Source organism: Corvus brachyrhynchos, unplaced genomic scaffold (genome assembly GCF_000691975.1).
Source record: "Corvus brachyrhynchos isolate BGI_N302 unplaced genomic scaffold, ASM69197v1 scaffold6, whole genome shotgun sequence".
Classification (NCBI taxonomy): domain Eukaryota; kingdom Metazoa; phylum Chordata; class Aves; order Passeriformes; family Corvidae; genus Corvus; species Corvus brachyrhynchos.
In genome coordinates, this window is record NW_008238632.1 from 2,974,283 (window position 1) to 2,994,889 (window position 20,607).

The 20,607-nt window shown below is 38.3% G+C and overlaps 1 long non-coding RNA gene across 1 annotated transcript in view; it reads left to right on the forward strand.

Moving 5' to 3' along the window:
* Positions 1 to 4,327, forward strand: part of LOC108447410 — a 26,480-nt gene extending 22,153 nt beyond the window's left edge. The window contains exon 2 of the long non-coding RNA XR_001862958.1: positions 1,604 to 4,327. This is a non-coding gene — a long non-coding RNA (uncharacterized LOC108447410). The remainder of the gene's footprint in view (positions 1 to 1,603) is intronic.
* The last annotated feature ends 16,280 nt before the right edge of the window (positions 4,328 to 20,607 follow it).

Consider the following 20,607-nt stretch of genomic DNA (forward strand, 5'->3'; position numbering starts at 1 on the left):
TTTCCCTTTTTAACAAGAGCCTTCAGGGCCTCAAATTCTGGCTAAAAGTTTATAAACGTGATCCTGGGAATCTGTAAAATCCAAAAGCAAATAAAAGCATTCCCATGCGAATTGTTTATTAAAATCACATGATTTTTAAGTAGCTCTCATGATTCCTTGGGCCAGTTTCACGATTCTGAATGATCAAGGCTGGTAGTATAAATTCTACCTGCTTCCTGGGACTACTTTTTCTGATTAGCTGGCTCTAGGCAGGTACTTGGTCTGCAAATTCCTGTTCGGATTCCTCCATTCATTTATTAACAAGGAAGAAGGATACAGGTAGAGTGTCAGCCCTATGAATATGAATGCCCTGCTTGACTGATCCGAGTGGCAGGCACCAAAAGCAGCGACTTACAGCAATTTAAAACGTGACTGCCTCCAACAGTGCGCACCGTCCCTCTCTCCCTCTCTCCCTCCCTCCTTCTCCACCCACGCGTCCTCCCTCTCTCCCTCTCTCCCTCCTTCGAGGAGCCCATGCCCAGAACAGCGATCGGTGTGTTAGTGCAGAGCCGCCCTTTATTTAAGCTGCGGGCTGCAGTGGCTGAGGCACGGGCATATGTTTGGGTTGTGCTGCCGGAGCTCCAGGGGAAGGCAGGCAACATCTGGCCCAGGGGCAGGGCGGGCAGGAGGGTTTGAAACCGCTGTAGCAGAATGCACCGGCTCTCATCCCTCAGTCTGCAGCTAAAATGAAATGCAAAATGGCACATATCGCATGCATGTCCCCTTTGTCTGGGAGGGAGAGATTTCTCTCTTTAAAGGGGCAGTACGCAAAAGCAGCGAGGTTTCTGATGCTGCTAAGCTTGCTGGTATCTTTCCAGGCCGGATAATAATTGGCAAATGTCAAAGTCTTAAACAATATTTAGCGGTAATTAAAAATGTGACTAAACCCTGAAGGTTGGTATTAAATCCAGACAAATCCCTTTAATGTACTGGGCCAGACCTGCTGTAAGTATTTATGAAACTTTGCAGCTTGGACCCCTCTCCACTGATAATGACGGTCAGTCTTGTTATCATGGACCTCTTCCTTTGTCCTTCCCTTGCCTGCCAGGCAAAGAAGCTCTGCCGCTTACATTTTCTTCTTGACCCTCCTTGTCCTTTTCTCAAGTGCCTCTTATGTTGGTTAGATAAAAGGTAGCAGTGTTCTAAAACGCTGCCTCTGTAGTTTTGCTATGTAAAATGACATTCATTCTGAAGAGTGGTAAGAAAATAATGATCTCATTAGACGAGAGTTTAGCTGCGTAGTGGTTCCTCTCTGTAGTGGAGATTAAATAGCAGCTAACTACAAACAATAGGCATTTAAACAAAGAGCCAGCATCAAAGTTATTATCTCTCTTTCTGCCCCTCAAGAACATCATCAGAAATTGATCCTCTCACCACTGCACATTTTCATCAAAGGTCCTGAATTTTAAGCTTGAAACACTAATTGTTTTGTGCATGTGTGTGTGTGCTCATGTGTGTTCTAAACTGGTTCCTCAGGTTGGTGTTCTTAACTAATTATTGGTGACATTTCACTTTTTTGGTCATGAACTTCCTCAATTGTTGTTTTTTTTCCTTTCTTCCTCAGAAAGAAGGAATACAAATCCTGTCTCAAAAAAGAGAGTTGAATGGCAGAAATAAAGGAAATAATAGTGCAAACAGCTTTCTCTCTTCTGCGTATGAGGAATGCTAGGAGCATGTGGCCACTGCACATTTGGGAAATGGAATAGAAGAGACGGTTCAGAGTTGCAAATGCTGCCCAGGCTGTAATCAGAATAAGAGAAGGATGGGAATGATGAACCTGGGATTTCCAGTTTCATGTTGCATCTAGGAGAATGTTAAAGTGGAATTGCAAGACAAGAAGCAAGGAAGCCTTGAAAATAAACAGCCACCCCTCTCTCCTCCGACCCAACACCCTCCACCTCCTCGGGTGGTACATAATTTGTTTCCTTTCTGAAATGAGAACCTACTTTCCTTGGTTGATGTCTGCTCACAGCAGAATATCCTCTCTTTACACTCATGCAGCTTTTGAGCTGTGGAAGTGGAGAAAAGCAAACCATACAGGAACATGTTGTTTGAAACTGGAGCTGTCTGGTTGCTGCTCATGCTGTTGCAATTGCTGCCATGCAACGCCACTGAGGGGCCCCTGTTTCAGGGATGGCAACAAGTAAGGGAGTGGGGTATAGTGATGATTATGATGCTGGTTCATATATGCATACATGCAGCAAACCCCAAGTTGTTTGTTTTGTGGTTGACTCAAGATCAAGCATATATTCTACGTAATTTAGGAAAGAACAGCTTGTGAGAAACGCTCACTGTAGTGCATGAAAATGCTTCATTTTTTCAAACATCTTTGTTCAATGTGAAGAACCAGATTCATGAAGACCCTAAATACAGAGCTGTCACTGTTTTTTTTAAGGGCAGATGTAAGCAGTCACCTACGTTCTTCATGACCTCCAAATGCCAGTTATATCTCTAGGAAATCTGAAAGAAAAATGCCAGGCTTTTTGTTTGAGATTTCCTGTGAAAAGTGAAAACTGAAGCAATAGCTTAGTTAAAGCCTCAGTCTAGTTTGGGTTGGTCTGATCTGAGCTGATTTCTTTTTTGGAACTATTCTCTTTGCCATGGAGAACATTGTAAAGTATGTATTTTTCTTTCCTTGAAAGTACACTTTTATTGAAAGAGACTTTTTTGTCTTTTAAATGAAAAACATTTTGACCAAGTCAGCTAGGGACATAAAAGTGCCCAAATACTAGCGAGTCTAAATTCCTGACCTCTGATCTGGAGAAGTTACTGAATGCATAATGTTGAAGAATAGCAAAAAGGGAAGAAATGTAATAAAAGATAATAGCAGTGACCTCTACTACCCACATGCAATCGAGAAAGAAGTTATCTAAGGACATTGTAACACTCACAGAAGCAGCTAAAAAGAAAGCAGGAAGAAAGAGAAAACAAATTATGATTAAATGGCAAAGTTCAAAATGCTGCTTGAGGTAAGCAAGATCCCCTGGAAAAAGGAGAGAGAGAGCAGGAATCAAGCCAAAAGTAAAGACTGCAAGCTATGATAAGGAAAAAGAAGATGAAAATTCTGAAGAATGGCAATTACTTGGTAATAAGGGTTATTTAAATATGTGAGATACCGTAAGCCTGTCCGTCCACAAGATTTCAAGGATGTGAGGAAAGCAATTAAGGGGAACAGGGTTCTTCCAGAGAGTTTTGACAACTCCTTTGACTGCCAGCAGGGTAGATGGTACAGAGGAATTCAGTGAATTTGTGGAAGAGTCAAATTAATTTCACAGTGGTCTTGTGCAAGAGTGCACAAAAGCATTGCCTTGCACAGCAATGCCAGGCCGTCTGTGTGACCTACCTGCTGTTGTGGCTGGAAACACTTCTTCCAGAGCTGGTGACAACCTGCAGGATGAGGACTTGCGTGGATGGGCTGGATCTGTGGGAGCTGCCTCTGCTATTTCCGAAGGTTTTTTCTCATGCTGTTACAAGCCTCTGGGAGTTCAGCTCCGCTGCTTGCCCTGCCTCTCTGGGGAGCAAAGCAGTCAGGACAGCACTGGCTAATGAACAGAGCACAACAGCAGGAGGCCTTCCACCCAGGTTTATTCATTGTGGCCCCAGGTTTTACTTAGCAAAACTCCTTCACTCACAAAACAAGTTTAATGCTCTCTCTGATACAGTGTATGGCTACTGTACCTTGACTTTCAATTACATTAAATCCTATTATAATCACTTTCTTTATAACAAATCCTCTTTAACACCTGAAAAGCTCAGTTCCCATGGGTGCAGTGCTGTGTTCTTGAAATAAAAAACAGTGGAATTCTAATGGAAATGCATTAACTGGGAGAATACTTTGAAAATGTGCCTGGCATGAAAGGCCTTCAGCACGCAGCTTACATTCAAATAGCAGTGGAGAAAAAAAATTCCCAGAGCCAAGCACTTGTACACCAGCTGCCTTAAGATAGTGTCTGAATCACTGTGTTATCACACTAAAACATCTTGTATGGAAAATCATCACTATCCAAAGACAGGTCAAGTACAGGTTATCTAAGTACTATTATTATAGAACTGAATGTTTTCCATCAAAACAGGAGCAAGAATTTGAAGAGATTTACGGTGATGGCCAAGAGGCTCAGTGATATAGTTGATAAACCATGGAGCTTCTTTGCGACTTTTTTATTTGTTGTTGCTGCTTTTTTTTTCTGGCTGTCAGGAAGGCACCAAGAGTAGTATGCCATGTTCTGTTAACAATTCTTTTCATGGTTCTACACTTCCTGGAAAAATAAAAGATTTTGTGCATGATTCACATGATGTTTTTCTTATTTAAAAGTACCCTGCTGTTTTCTATTAAAATGAGAAATAATGACTCAGTTTCACTTCATTGGGGGAGATAGAGAGAGAGGGAAAGAATATTTCTAATACAGATGCAAAGCTGGTACCTCCATCCAAACAACTGGGTCTTTCTCAAAGCATATTAGATACAGCTTGAAAAGGAAATGCTCACTCAGGGGTTCTAGGGGATAGCAAGTGACATGAATGATGTGAATAATACATGTCTTTAGGGTACCATACACATCTTGGTCTGTTTCCCATGTTAGTGCAGTTTGCTGAGAGGACCTGAAAACCTGAACTACATCTTTATGCTTACAAGCTACATATGGGGTTCTCTCACACACACTGGCCAAACACTGAAGAATAGACAACACCTCTGCATACAGTTTTTTGCAGTAGAAAAATCCTCGACCCTGTTCTTATTCTGAGTACTGGTTCATACCTTTGCTTTCTTGGTACTCTCCCTAAGTGGGGAATACATTGCAGAGACACTGTTTGTAGTAAATGTTTCCTTGTGTAGACCTTGCTTGTGAAATAATTTGACTTGCACTTTAACTTAATGACTCCTCTTGGTACATACATACCTTCTTTAAACGCCACCAGATCTGGTTGCATTTTGACCAAAATTCTAGCAGTGGTGCTGGTAAATGCTGTTCTTAGCAGGGAGGACTACTCACATGGTCCTTCTAGACCACATCAGAAGCAAAAAATGGAATAATGGTCATGGTTTTCCAGCGTAGGTAGCTGCCTTCTGAACTAGAACTCTGTTTTGGTGATAGTGGGGCCCTATGTCAGGTTATGATGCCTGTGAGCCTGCACCCTGAGGGGTTGGAGTCTGTCATTAAGCATGTGCACAATCTTCTCCTTTATTTTCAAGCTCGGGACACAACAGTGTATACAGGCAGGTTCTGCTGCTAGAATATGGCAAAATATGATGGCTTTGTTGAATGGTGAATGTGCACTGACATAAGGCAATATTCTCTTCCAAAGGAAAAAAAGCCATTATTTTTTTCTGTATAGAAATCTTTTTATATATTATTGTGTGTATAATTCTCCAGAAGTACCATACTTCTTCTTGCAAAGTGGAGCTAAAAAATTGTCTGAATTTTGTGGAAATGTTATGTAACTGTACTCTTTCTTTAAATAGTACATTTTATTCATACTGCTTACTTTCTCATCAGTAGGAAAAAAAATATTTTCCTAGCACAAAAGGTAATTTCCAAAGGACTGTAATTAGTTCATGAAAACTCTTCCTTTTGTCATGTCTCCTCAGCTGAAATGGAAAAAAGGATGGACCTTTTTCTTTGTTAAAACAAAAACATAGCATATGAGGTAAGGGAGCCTAAAGGAATCATATGACAATTTATGTCTTAGGTCTACAGAAAATGATATTGCAGCAGTACTGTAGATTCATGACTTCTCACTTTGATTGCCAACTTTTGGAAAACCTAGAAGTGGCAACTGTCATCTATTTCTTTGCTCATCTCTCCTGAGAGAGAGCCTGGAGCCTTATGAAAAAGAGGTATAGTTCAAGTGCTAATGGGGAGATAAGAAGGAAGCTATAAAAGCCCTAATACTGCAAGGTGACTCTAGCACAGTCACATACACTTTTGATCTCTGAGGATCACCTGAGCTCACCATCTTTTTTTGGTCCCAATCAGGAGGAAAGGGATACTAACATAAGGAAAAAGACTGGCAGAGATTTGGGTAAAATGAAAGGAGAGAGATGAGGAAAGAAGAAAATAGAAAAGGTAGACATTGAAGGCAGTGGATAATAAAGAATGGCACCTAAATAGAATGGTCTGACAGAAAGCATATTTACAAAAATAATTGTGATAATTTCATTTTGGGTGGTGTTTTTTACACTGTGTAAAAAGTTCATAAATTTTAGCAATAGTCAAATACAAGAAGAAAAGAAAGAAATGATGGGAATAAGCGGAATTAAAATCTTCTCACCCTCTCACACTCATCTTTCTTGTGTGTTCTTATTATGAAGCACTGCCAATAAGTGATTTATAATAATAATAAACACATGATGCAACCATTTCTGCTGCATCCCATAGATTATGGTCATGGACGAAGAAGGGAGAAAAATCTTCTGAACAAAGGTTCTTATTTACTTAAAGATATAGCTAATCCTGAAGTCATAAAAAATGATACTGTAAATAAATTTGGGGCCTATAAATAGAATGCAATTTTAAAGGCTTACTTAAATAGGCTCAAACCACAAAATAGAAGTTTATTGAAATATGGTTTTAAGTAGAAGTTTATTTGAGTAGGCACAAGCCATAAATTTCAAATCCAGATTTAGAAACCCCCAAATTTTAGGAGTGTTTGGAGCTATGGTTTTTGTTTCATCCCATTGTACTGGAGGTTACTTTTCATTTCGATTTGGGTTCACATTTCACATGCATCCAAAATCTGGAGCTTGATTATGTGCTCTGGTTAAAAACTATAACTAAAGAATGAACAAGAACCTCTCTATTTTTGCCTCTATTCTAATCAAATACTATGATTTTCTTTTGTAGTTCTGTTGTTCTGTTAACAAGCATTTTTAACCTGAGGTTTTTCAATGAGTGTAAAGACATTGACCATTAAGTTAATGAAACTAGTGAAACAATAAAAAACAATATAAGGTATTACTAAACGTGCATCTAAGTAGACTGAGAATACTGTATGGTTTATTACTTGAGGAGCAACGTGGGATACTGTAACTAAAATCTGTTTCATAATTCATATACACAAGAGGATAGACTTAGGGTTGCAAATGGTGTAACTCAGCATAAATTTAATGGAACTATGCCAATTTATAGCAGGAGGCTCTCTGCATCTCAGAGGGGTTGACTTTTGCTTCTGGAAAAAATTATCAATGCGGTACCAGTGTCTCCCACTGCAGCTGGCACGGAGGGGCTAGGTGGCAAAAAGCTGGCGTTGCCCCTGGTGGGAGCTGGCTCTGACAGCGAGCAATGGCCATTCTTTGACTAAAGGGTTGTCCCTGTGGGTCTAGAGAAGAGATGGGGTTTGATATTCTCTGAAGTAAGAAAGGCAAGAAAGATGCTGCTAGATAAGCGTGTTGCCAAAGGTGCAGCACCCCAGCATTGGTCTGCCTGGTTTCTTGGCTGGGAAGATGGGCACAGCGAAGAAACAGTGGTGTAAGGAGGGTAAGGTAAATGTAGAAGTAAGCGGCAAAGTGATGTGTGACTGGAGCTTTCCTGGCTTTCCTGATGAATCATGATGCTTTGGGGAAGCAGAACAGCCCATGTGAAATATAGGATCATGTTCACAGGGAACTGCAAGTGCCTTTCTGGCTGCAAAACAGGCGGCTGCTCTAGCAAGTAAAGAAATGCCTCTTAAGAAATGACACCAGGTTGCTCTTTGGACTCAGTTCTGGTTTGCAGCAGCAAAGTGTGCTACAGGGTCCTTAAGTGAAAGCCTGACTGTGGTGAAACCCATGAGTTTTTTGTTATGACCTGCAGCATAGCGGGGATTTTAGCCTTTGGACAAACATGCTCTGAAAAAGTAATGTTAAAAAAAATAAAGTCTAGGTCCTCTGAGATTGGAAGTGCTTAAATACCCTTACTAAGATTACACTATTCTGCCCTTTGAATACTTTGCTTACAGCTTTGTAGGTGGCCTGACTACACATGAGAGTTGGAAATCAGAGTGGAGGGCAGACAGTATTAGCAGGTATTTGTTGATTATAACAAAATAAACTAAGGGAAATGCAGAAAAATATCTTAATTTTTCTCAAACTACATGGCCATCCTTACTGGACTTCTCATAGACTCCTTGAAATTTTACTTGTGTAGTTCAATATTTAGCCATGTCTGTCTTCAAGTCAAGAAGAGTAAAAAGATCTTTTTCTTACCGTTCCATTAATTCTTTAACACCTGCTCAAATGCATGATTCTCCAGGCTGTAGCATGCTCAGAGATGAGAGCCTGCAGGATAAATACTAGCTAATACACTAGAAATAATGCAGTATCCCTGTGGAAGCAGAATTAAGTATTTGATTTTGGCTGGGTGTATAGTGAGGCTGTTAGGAAGAAAAAAAGAAGAAAAAAAAAGGGGATTGCAGAACAGTGATATAGTGTTTAGAAATTTTATATACCTTCTTGTGTAGCTTCTGTAGGGCTGCTGGAGACCTAAAGGAAGCTCAGTTCAATTAATACAAGGCGGCCAAATCTTTTCAAACAGCAGATAGCCTTTGAGTTTCAGAAATGTATCTTATGCTTTTGGCAAAGGTTGATGAGCCATATATATTCCTTGTGTGTTCAACATGAGGATCAGGCTAAAATTAACCCCATTCTGAGGCAGAAGGTAGGCAACTTGACACTGTGATCCATTATGCTAAAGAGAAATGTTTCTGTCTAAACCCAGAGGTAAACTGCACAGACAAGGAGTCATTGAAATGAATTATGTGGCCAATCTTTTTAGGCCTAGGTCAGAAGCAGAGATATCTCTCTATTTCTGTTCCTCCACCTCCTAAGTACATTTAGCCTTTACACTATTAGACTTCCCTGGGCCCTTTTTTGAAAATGTCACCTGCTCCACAAATTCCAGCATTTTGTATTTTTAGATGCTGGGGTCAGGATGAGTGCAAAAATAATGACATTTCTGCCCTTACAAGTAATTCCTTCATTTTATTGCTTGTAGGAATGAGCCATAATGCAGAGTGAAGGAAAACTGCTTAACCATTTTAACCTCTCACAGTCTGAGAGAGAAATTACAAAGAAAAGGATACTCTTCCTAACCTCGTAATCCTCCTTGTACCTACCACCTTCATGAAGAAGTCCCTTCCTGATGTGCTTTTGAAGCTACTTGCATGGTGGACAATGGGAGACTGTATTGTAAGGTATTTTGTTTCTCTAACCATTCTGGGAAGCAGCTTTGCCAGAAACTCAGCTGATCTGATACTCTTATTTCTCCAATCACAATTTTTTTTTGTTTTAAATTTCATTTAGCTCTTACTATTTTTTCCCTTCAGAGCAAGGTCAAATGCTTGTTCTAGGCTCTCTTTCTGTCTTTGAATTAAGATCCTTTTCTCCCCCTCTGCCCCCCTTAATGTGCAAGGCTATGTCACCACTCCTGAACAAGGACGTGAAGCTGTTTTACGTGGAATCGATTATCACTGGCAGACCCCAACACACCATTTTCAAATGGGAAGATCTGGCTAAAATTTTTTTTCTTTCAGGACAAGTCCTGCTGCTGAGTCCACAGTAATTTCCATTTTATGTGGGGGGATATTTTCTCAAATTAACATCAACTTTCAAAACATAAATAAAAAACCCCCTTAACAACCCATTTTTCACTTTTTAACTAGAAGGTCCATTATATTTGAGACCCGGCCATAAGTGTGATAAGAGCTTCTCAGTGTAGTCACATTTTAAGGTTTGGGCTGTAACACTGCTAACACCTCCTCTTACACACTTCAAGGCAAATCATCCAATTTCCGTTCTGTTAAGTGTGAAGAATTTTACACGTCCAGAGATAGAAACAAAGGTATTGAATGCAACATATACATGCTCCTTAAAAAAAAAAAATTCTCATTAATTCTGGTCTTCAGTGCTTAATTGTCTCAAAATGGTGTTTTCTCTTCCTGCCTTTCACCAGCTGAGATTGCTTTGAAATACAAAGAGCAAGACTATCAAAGGGAAAAGACAATCTCACAGAGGTATTCTCAGAAACAGTGTATTAAACTGAATCTTCTGGGAATGCATTTTTAAAAGAGGATCTGATTTACCATAAGGCTGCCTTGCAGTGGTTAGACTGGTGTAGTTTTCCTCAGGGGAATACATTCAAGTGTGGTGGTGGGGTAAAGAAAAGCATGTGTTTTTTATTAAGAACTTTTAGCCCTTTACCATTTCTGTAAGGAAACACCACCACAGATGATAACTGAGCAAAGGAAAGATCGTATTTTAAGTGAATTCCTATGCAATCAGTGATGATTTTTCATGCCTTTTCATCACTTTTATTAGTATTTTAGAGGAGCAATAAAGAATATATAGCTATTAAATCCATGAAACCCTCCACAAACCCTCTGATGCAAAAAAGAAAGAAAAACAATCTAAACCATTCATTATAATTTCAACGTTTGTCAAAAACATGATTTAAAAATAGAAAGGAAGGAGAAATTACGTGTTGATCTATATTTAGTGTAATCAGGCTTTTGAATGAAGTTTTGAGGCCCATATTTTCATAATTGTGTGTGTGCAACTGATTGGAATTTTATGGCAGGCAAGCTTTCCTTGAGGGAGGGAGATAGATTACTGAGTCAATATTTGAGGACTCTTTTGTTTTGCTTTGTTTTAATGTTATTGAAAAGTCTGGGTGGCAGCCATGATAAGTGCTTTACAGCTCACAGATTATAAAAAAAAAAAAGAACTAATTATAAAAAAAAGAAAAAGCAATCAATTGATTGCACATGGCTGGTACAGGAGAGCAGCGGTTTAAAATATTTGTTGTGTGTGCTTTACATCCATGGAAATACCATATGAAGCTGTACTAATGATCAGGATAATTTACTTGAGAAGAGACTTCTGGATCAAGTTAGTTTGTATTAGAAATTCAGACCTCCTTTGAATGCTACCTGTGAGCCATTCAGTGAAATGAAGAGGCAGGGGAAGAAGGCTGTTGTGCTGTCTGCTAAATACTAATAAACAACAAAGCAGAAAGTTTTGCTCAGCACTTAAAAGATTTTAAAGTATACTTCTCCTGTGCTAAAAACATCCTTGGTATCTCAACAGCTTTGTGTAATTCTTAAGAATCTATTGAAAAAAAGAGAGAGTATATCTTTATGTATCATTACCCACTTCTATCCGTATATAGGTAAGTTTATTCCAGCAGGATGCAGGTGACCCTTAGACCACTACTGCCTACATACAATATTTTCAGAATTCTGGGAAACACATTAAGAACTTACACTTCTGGAAACAATACTCCTCTGTCAAATCTCGTAAAGCAATACAAACCTGAGAGATTCCATAAACTTTGCAAGTTTTGTACAGCCATGCTTCTTGAAAAAGGCAACTCCCCTGTTGCTCTTGGCTCTGAGTAAACTTTTTGACTTGTCTTTTGCCATGCACTTGGAATAAAATGAATCCTTCAGCTTAATGAGATATTGTCAGTTAAAGAGACTAGATTTTATTCTTTTTTTATTTCTTCTAAATGCTTTGCAGAACCAAACATTAATTAAAGTATGTGGATGCACATATGTGCCCACATATACACGCACACACTTATGCAGGTGTAGTCCTAAAATGGAGCAGCATTTTATCTCTAAAATATCAACTAAGTATTTTTTTTTTTAATATATGTAAAATGAATCCACCTACTATTTGAAAAACTTGACTTCAAATGTTGTGTTTGATATTTTTGGTGTTTCCAACCCTCTGTGTTTCCCAGAGTGGAGTTGTGTAATCTCACTAGAGAAAACATAAAAGACATACAAACTGGACTTCATAAGTATGAAGTAGTCTAAATCAATTGGTGCTTTAAGAAAAGTAGCCTTATTACCTTGTTGTTTCTCTGTCCTCTCATACAAAACAATTTTGTGCCAGACTGAACACTGGATAATTTGTGTTAAAAATTTTTGCAGAGTCATAATTTCTGGTTTATTCTCATGTTAGTTTAAGCTATTCATAATATTAATATCAATACTATCTAGATCTTTTTTGAATCCTTAATTGAAGGGTCTGAGAGATCATAAAAAAGAAGAGAAAATGCTAAGCATATGTGTTCCTGATTTTAAAGCTAGGAAGCAGAGACAAAGTAGAGAAAAGTCATTTTCTCGGTGTCTCTCATGAGGCCAGTGGCAGAAAGGGGTACAAAATCCAGATTTGCCAAGAACCAATATGACATGGTATCCACTTTTCAGAGATTAAAAAGCATTCTCTCCTATCATGGGTGATACCATAAACACTCTTCCTCAGGCTACTTGTCTGCCAAGCATGCACAAGAATGATTTTTCTCTTGTTTATTATCACTCAATCTATTTTTGCCCCTGAAACTAAGCACAAGAGACCCATGCTAAATTTCACATCTCAGAATCAGACATTTTTGCACGAGCTGTGTTACCACCTTTTTTTATTTTTACAGTGAGACTATATCCTTTGTTCTTCCATTCCTCATAAAACTGACAAAAACATTTCCATCAGAATTTCTTTTTAAGAATTGCCTGAGGCACAATATAATAATGAAAAATTGAAAGTAGCCATAAGACTGAATGTTTGGAGAAATCGTATCGACGACACTGGTGTCTTAAATGCAACATGCCTAGACATGGTTGGTTTTGGGGGCCACTTAGGAAGGCAGTCAAATTCATGGCCAAGAGCAGTGTTAGGGATACCCTGCAGTATTCCCAACAGCCTGTGTCCGAGGTGCAGCTGGCTGAGGTTTTCTCCCCAATAACAGGATGTTTCTTCTGGTCTTATTTCTTGATAGCTGCCCTGCATCTCATGGTTAAGGACTTACATGAATTAAGAACTGAAAATATATAGGTGGACAGCACTTTAATTTCATTGGGGCAGGTGGCAGATCACTTGAGAATTACGCTGAGATGGTAACTGCTACCATTAAACCAGACTATTGGAGGTAATAATGATCCAGCAATAAAGTGCTGACTGTAACAAAAAATCCAAAAACCCCCAAAACAAATAAAAAACTCTGTGACTGTTACATCTTTTAAAGGTCCATGTGGTTTTCTTTGTCAGATATCTGTGAAATAGAGCAGATATGGCATGATGTCTTGGCAGCAAGCTTTGGTGTGGTCTAGGGAAAAGATGGAACTGGAATTTTGGCATCAAAGAAGTTTTGCCTGTATAGTGGAAGAGCTTGCTTTCTCCTCTTCAGCTTTTGGAGATGACTGGAAGAGTGAGAAGGTTACAAACACTTCACCTGTGTTTCTCTGGCTGTGGAGTAACAGCAAGGGGAATCTGGACTTGATGTCTTATATCTTCATGTTTTTCTTACTTTTTTCAGGGCAAATTCAGTTCCAGTGGTGTCATCACCTGGCTTAATGATGACTTTGCAATCATCTGACTTGTTACATTCGGATAAAATTCACCACCCTTCCAGCCGTATCCTGCCATGAGCTGCATGCCATTGACTTCAATGGGAATTCCGTATATGAAACAATGACTGGAAATGCCTGTAGAATTGCATATAGTGACACTATATCCCATGAAAGCAGCACAGAACAATAGCCAAAGTTCTTCCTAGGCAATAAAATTATATCTAATTTCTTTACTTTTTCTCCTCCCCGCATCCTGGGAAGCTTCCATAGCATGAGATGTAAATTTTGGGGCTGTTAATTTCTGACATCCCTTTTCGTTGAACAAGATCTTAAAAATATGCCACGACTTAACCATTCTACTGACAAAGTATCCAGTGAAGAAGCTTTTCATAAAAAAAATAGAGACAACTGACATTTGGTTCTGTAATTTTTTTATTGTAAAAAAGGAAATTAAACAGTTTTCTTTTACTAAAATTAAACAATGAGCCCTAACAACAGGAATGATACTGGCCTTGATCCAACGCCCTCTGAAGTTAATGCAGAAGCTTGCATTGGTTCCAGTGGTCTTTGGGTCAGACCAATTTTGAATTAAAGACAAAACATTAGCTTTGTTACAGAAGTGTATGTATCCTCATTTTCTGGGTATCACACACCTGCTGTTCACATAGTGCACCTATTTTTACCTGTTTAATCTTCTTCAGGTGAGACACAATTGGAATAAAAGAAACACCTGAACCTCCACACATAGCATGTATGAATATTATACCAAAGATCAAAGAATTAACAAATTTAATGCTTCCTTAGGTGTTTCTTAGCTATGTAAAGTGATTATTTTTCTTGTTCTGGGTAGGGGATTTCCCGCTTCTGCAAGTACCTGGGCAGGGATTTCTCCCTAAAAGTTCTTGTAGGATAAAGAGGTGTCTCCCTCCAATTGCCCCCTTTTTCTCCCACATACTCTCAAGCCCAAGGCCTTATCTGAGGAACCAGAGTATTTTTAGCCATTTTCTTAGCCAGCCCCAAGCTGCCCATGACAAACAGGACTCCTAAGACTGGTATATTGCTCACAAATGTGTCAGCAAAGTGCTCATTTACAGACTCCAGAATTTTTTCATTAATATGCCCACTTATTTGGGAAGGGTTTTCAAAATATTTGTTCCCTTTACAATGAGTGTGGCACTGTGAGATGACAGTTTCCTCCACATAAGTTCAGATCAAATTACCCCACCCAAATAAACCAATAGCAAATGTGACTCCAACAGCCAAAACAGGTTTTCCTCTCTCATAGGGGAAAGCATCCATATTTTAAGTTTGCATTGCATCCTATCAGATAATGTTAGACCTTATAATCTAATGCAGTACTTACAATACCCATAAATCACTCAATCTGACATAAATGCAGAGAATATTCATTCTTTTCTTTGAGCAGAATGCAATCATGCCTTCATACTGCCTTAAAACCAGTGAGGAATCATATCCAATAACTATCCCAATTATCTCTCAGCACAATGTTTTCCACCTGCAAGGAATGATTATGTGTCAGTAATGATGATAAAGTCCTTAAAGAGATGTTGATGCCTCATGGAAAAATTTGAAAGACATATTGTTTAGAGAGTTCTGCTTACAGACTGCATCACATCTATCTGATGTATTTCTTTTCCCTATTTTTTATTACTAAGGACATATGCATAAAGAGATATTGTGTGTCAGGGAAATAATCATTATATAGCTAAAGTAGAAACTGACAATCATGTGTGTTCTATTCTTGTTTTGACAGAGACTTCACAATGACCTTGGGGAAGTTTTGTAACTGTTCTCTGTCCTACTCCAGTGTGGAGACAATGCCTGTATGAGGCTGAATGTTAAGTCATGGCAAGATGTTCCATACTGTTAGATGGAATGTGCCAGGAAAGGGTTAGAGCATGTTCTTGCCATTTATACCACAAGTCATAGTTCTCTTCCTATTGAGCCTAAATGCAGAAAGGAACCTGTCCATTACTGTTTTAGGTGCCATAATAGAAAATGTACTGAAAAAATTGCAATTTAAGTAGTAAAAATCAAGGAAAAAAGGGACGGAGAAGACAGTGATGTTGAGAGGGGACAGTCTTTTATCGAAGTTACAATAGTTTTATGTATCAAAATATGGAAAAGAATCTGTATTTCATGTTTTGGTTGTTATCTCTATATGGGCAGATAGAAATAGAGCTGTCCTAATCCCACTGAGGCTCCATCCTGCCAGAAATGTTAGATTATTGCACTTGGTGGAGCCTGGTGCTATGTGAATGTGGCTGGATGGCTTTTAGACAGGAGCTATCAGAGGAGCTTTGGTCTCTCTGTGTGAACAATTCTGGGTCTCACAACAAAAAGTGTTTGCTAAATCACAGCCCCTCTGACTGCGGGAGGTGGTGAACGTGCTTGTGTTGCAGAATTCAACTGATTTGCAGACCTCACCAACATTCACTCAAAATCTGCTTTCCTAGCAGCAGCATTCTGAGTGTGTTTTAATGAGCTGTACCTCCTGAAAAACAAGAAAAGTACCAGAAACATATTGCTTTCAATTTCCTCCCTCTTTTCCTCCCTGTGTTTTTTTTCTCTCTCTCTCCTGGATCTCTTTGAAGAAACTCTCATCTTGTTATTGAAGCGTTTTCTAAAACACAGGCTCCAAATTTCAGGGTTCTCTTCATCTGTTTCCATCTTTAAAGCAACACGAACATCTTTATACTAAATATCAGTTTTCACGATGACCAAATGCTAATATCCACAAACAAAATTTTCAGAAGCCAGACTCTCACAGAAAAAAGTTTTAACCACCTGCAGATCCCAGTAAATTTATCAGGGTTAACAGTGACTGCCATTTCTATACAGAAAATCACCTCTCTGCACAGGTCTGTGTTTGAGTTTGCAGGACCTGCTGTGGGCAGACAGGGGAAAGTTATGGTTCGTTGCAGAGTCCCTTCAGCTTGTTATTGACAGTCCGACAAGTGAACCACAAAGGTTTACATAATCACTTGGACTTTTAATTACATCCCTGTACTGAATTAGCTTCCCTAATTTTTGCATTTATCTATCTCGTTTTAATTGACAGTGCTTCTTGATCTGGCTGTCATCATGCAAACTGTGTTGTTAAATGGTTTTAATAACTTCCTGCATGTGCAGCAAGTAGTATCTAGCATACGTTAAGGGACACATGTCAATCATAATTGACTTACACTTAGATTTCATTGCCTGTGTGGGTTTCAATCAGATCCTTAATGCTACTTGAGTTTTTTTTTTTTGTGGTTACACTTTAATGCTTTTTTCTAAACCTTCCAGAACAATGTCCTTTCCTGGCGGGTGATACATCGAAACCACAAGTGCCAGAGGGTAAAAACCTGCCATTGAAAAGCATGAAGATATGAATGACAGATTGTTCGCTCAACTTGCACATTCAAAAATATCTAATTTGTCCTTACCAGAGTGAAATGGTTGCTTTGATATAATTGTGGTCTCTTGTAAGATGTTAATCCATAGTGTTGAAGCCATTATAATTCTAGTTCAGATGTGCATATTTTTAAAAAGAATTATTAAAAAAGGTCATTTTAAATACTCAGGCACTGACTTTTTTATGTTAATAATGTTTGGTTTAATTTCGAAAAAATGTAGGAATATGTCACTATAGGAAACTTTTGGATTTAGTAAATCTGCTAGCTACAAAATTCCTTTTTAAAGAAGTAAAATTCCTTGTAATCCAACTCTAGCAAACTTGTTATTTTCCAGAGGATGTTAGCATTCATGAAATGTATTGGATTTACAATCCTAGAACATCTGTTTGCTCAAAAGAAAGCATTAGTGTAAACAGTAAAGAGGTCTTCATATTGCTCTGCTAATATTTTGGCCTCAGTTTGAAGTAACTGTCTAGTTTCAATTTGCTCATGTCCACTGTCTGCTTAAACTCCCAGATGCAATTAATTGTTATTTTCATTATTTATGATCTTTATACCTGTTCATTAGGAGCTGTAGGGAGTCACAATCAAATTTATGTTGTTCAGTCATTCTTTTAGACAAACAAAGACCAGCAATCCAGTTTCATCTGCAGCCAAAGCATTTCCTGTCTGTTAACCCTATTTCATTATCAATCCCCTTCTGCACAGCATCATGTGTTTATTCTCAAAGCTTTCTGAGCACTCGTATGAAATATAAATATCTAACATCAATTTTCAAGTAATGTGAAAATGTTAGAAGGACTATTAAAAATGTTGGGAATAATATTTGAAGAAATTGATCCTCTGTCTTCTCCAGTGTCCATCTTCCTAATATCATAGGGCCTAATTTTTTTCTCACCTGTTAGAAACTATTTAAAAGGTATAGCCCACTACAAATGTTATCACCAAGAAAAAACCAGAAATTTTAACACTTTATAGAGGAAGCACAAATCAACACTTTAAATGTGAATATGTATCATGGTAATGATAAAACTCCAGAGGTTTGAACTGAGATCTGTTAGGATTGCTCCAGCTTCAATAAGCAGAGAAACTGAAAGCATCTTTCCAACACATATTGAACAAATGCCAGAGGAAGGAGGTCCCACACCAAGCTGGGAAAGCACTCAAATGTTTATCTTCAGGACATCAAAACTCTCAGCCTAAGTATTGTCTGTAAGAAATTATGTGATAACGTTTGCATTGCTCAATAGTACTGAAGGAAATCAGACAAACTGTTGAACCTTAAAAATGGGTAAACTGTGAGGGAAGGATGCTTTAATTTTACATTATCTTAGTCAGAATCTGAAGATGCAATACATTAACATCTGATTGTGGAAACAGGCAAAAGCAAAGAGAAATATGATTTGTCCTACATTTGAATCGGTCTCAGAAACGGGGTGGAAAAGTTGCCAACAACATTTTATGTTATATGTATTGATGTACACCAGAGAAGCTGCCTGTCAGGCAGTGCACAATGTAAATAAAAACAAGGGCAACAGGCGTATTCAGAAAGATGAAGTAAAAGAAGACAAGAAAGGAATGATGCTATAATGCTGAGAATTATAATTTCAGCATACCAGCAAACTAGTTCCTCAAAATCTATTTGTAGGATGAAAAAATTTTTAAGATGAGCTGGTATGAGAGCAGACTTTCTGGGTGTTTAGGAAAACTCCTTCCAAACTTGAGGGGAACCTTGGGTGCAGCACTCAGAGCCAAGGATGGCAAGGAAGAGCCTTGAGAAGAATAAAGAAATACTTTCTATTGCAGCAACAGAGAAGATGCTGTTGAAAAGATATAAAAAAGAAATTAGTATTTGGCAGAATCAGTTGATTAGGATGGTCCATGTGTACAGACAAAAGATGATGTGTATGGAGAAGAGATCTACACAGGAAATGCTACTTGGGAGCTGTGGAACACCACATTGGGATGTCTAGAGAAAGGTGCATGACATGGATCTTTCTTAGAGTACACAGGAATAAAAAATTGTGATATTTGGGATTAGAAAGAAGAATACATACCAAAGGTGACATAAAGCTAAATAAGGAGCACGTTAAAAGATAGAAAAGGGAGGCTGTTCTGGCTTGAGTCAAGCACACTGCTATTAGGGGGTGGCTCTGCTCTCTGCGTTCAACCTAAGGAGTGATACACTCCTCTCTTCTTGCACATTATATAGGAGCCCAGCTACACTTCAGACCAGTCTTTCCTTTTAGGTCAGTTCTTAGCTTGCTTTCTGAGTAAATGCTTTGCTAGCAACAGGCCAAGTTGAATCTGAGAATTGGATCCAGCACATATTGTATGTAAGGTTAATACCTGTTATGAGATTTCTACTGTACAAAAAAGGAGTAATAATAACAATAATAATAATAAAACCCAAATGCCACCAAACTGAGCAGTATGATAACCTTAACTCTAAAATAGCTTCATACTGTGGCCTTAGGCAAAATGCTGAAATTTAGATTCCTCTATTTTCATATGTCAAACACGAATTCAGGTAAAATAGACTTTGTACATATTCAAGATATTAGAATCATAAACTCACCATGAAACAGTGAACAAGTTTCACTACCTTAGAAGTATACTGACTGACAGGATATAATCCAAATATACATTTTACTCTGTGTGCTCTAATTGTTACTGTAAACTTATGGCATTAATGTATTGAGAGCACTGTGTACTGCATTTCCCATGCTAACTATGCAATCATGTAACTTAGGTATGAGATTCGCATGTGTCTTCTGAAATCACTTAAGAAATTGTAAACTAATCATATATTTTCTCTTTAACTGAAGCAGCACCATTCAAAATCTTTGGAAAACGGTGTGGTGACTTATAACTGACTCCCATTCTTATTTTTTTTGAAATAAAGCAGTAACACTAATTCCTCAAGGAAGCTAGCAATCAAGTACGTTGCAGAAACAACGTCCTAAAGACTATGATGTTTCTGTCTGCTCAGAATTTGCACCACAGAATTTATGCTACTGCAGAAAAGTTTGTGTTTATGATAGGTTGAAAACAAATTTCTGATGTTTGAAAGTGCAGCTGTGACCTGGGACCTTGGCTTAAATGAGGACGAGTCTCAGCTTCAAAACATGGAACATATCTTAGATTTAGATACAGGAGAGATTTCCAGAAATTCAGATCTTAGCCTCTAGAACTAGCAAATGGAACAGATGGATCCATGCTTTAAGTCAGTGTTTGGGAGAATACAGCATCGGTTATCACAGAGGACAACACAGGGTCACTGGTTCCCTCAAAGTTTATAAGTGTTATATCCTTAAAGGATATAGATATATTTCTTTTCTCAATGGCTCCCTTACCTGCAACATTTATAGTTCAAAAAAAAGTAGAGTGGGTTTTTTTAGGTAATGAAACAATTCAGAGGGTGCATTTGTATGAGCAGCATGTTTTTCAATCAATTAATTAGCAGTTAATTAGAGGTAGGAAAAGATACAAAGGAAAGAAATGATCAAAGGCAGGAGGGAGGTCAGTATAGCCAAAGGGAGCCAGTATGGAAAAATTCTGAGCATCACTAAACCAGCATCACTAGGACAGCTGGTCCCTGGTTGTTTTATTTACTCACTAACCACTTATTTTATTAAATTTTCCTATGGATTCTTCAGATTGATGAAAAATTGACCACAGTTGTGCCTGTCATGTCTATCTCAGAACTAGCTCACATCTGCAAGCTCTTCTTGGTTTATGCAGACTGAGTTAAATTACTTTTTTAATTGTATTTCAATGAGAAGTTTTTTCTTTCAAGTCAGTGCTCAACAGTCTCAGGATA